The following is a 393-nucleotide window of genomic DNA, read 5'->3' as shown; positions in this document are numbered from 1 at the left end:
GAGAAACAGGCTGTAATCTTAATTAAGTAATCTTATTACTTTAGGCCTACATTCCTTGGAATCCAATGCAGAAACTGCTCTGCTGGTATTGCTTGAAGAAATTTCCTTCAGTTAGAAGGCTGGGAGAAATAAAGAAAATATTTGGTGATAAGCATGCAGTTTGCAAGAGCAAGGGTGTGAAACTCATTCATGGCCCGCGGACCAAATGTGGACCTCAGGATGGTCAGAAATAGGGTGACCCGAAGAATTTTTGCTCAACGAAGTCATGACAGTTACGAAGGAATAAATTGTCACATCTGTTTTGTTTATAATAGTGTCACCATTTTAAGTCTAATAAGTGATATAAACTTTGCGTAAGTAATACCAGACAGTTTTGATAACATAAACCTGGGA

The sequence above is a fragment of the Penaeus monodon genome, chromosome 19, assembly GCF_015228065.2.
Source record: "Penaeus monodon isolate SGIC_2016 chromosome 19, NSTDA_Pmon_1, whole genome shotgun sequence".
Classification (NCBI taxonomy): Eukaryota; Metazoa; Arthropoda; class Malacostraca; order Decapoda; family Penaeidae; genus Penaeus; species Penaeus monodon.
The sequence above is the reverse complement of the archived record's forward strand: the minus strand, read 5'-3'. Positions refer to the sequence as shown.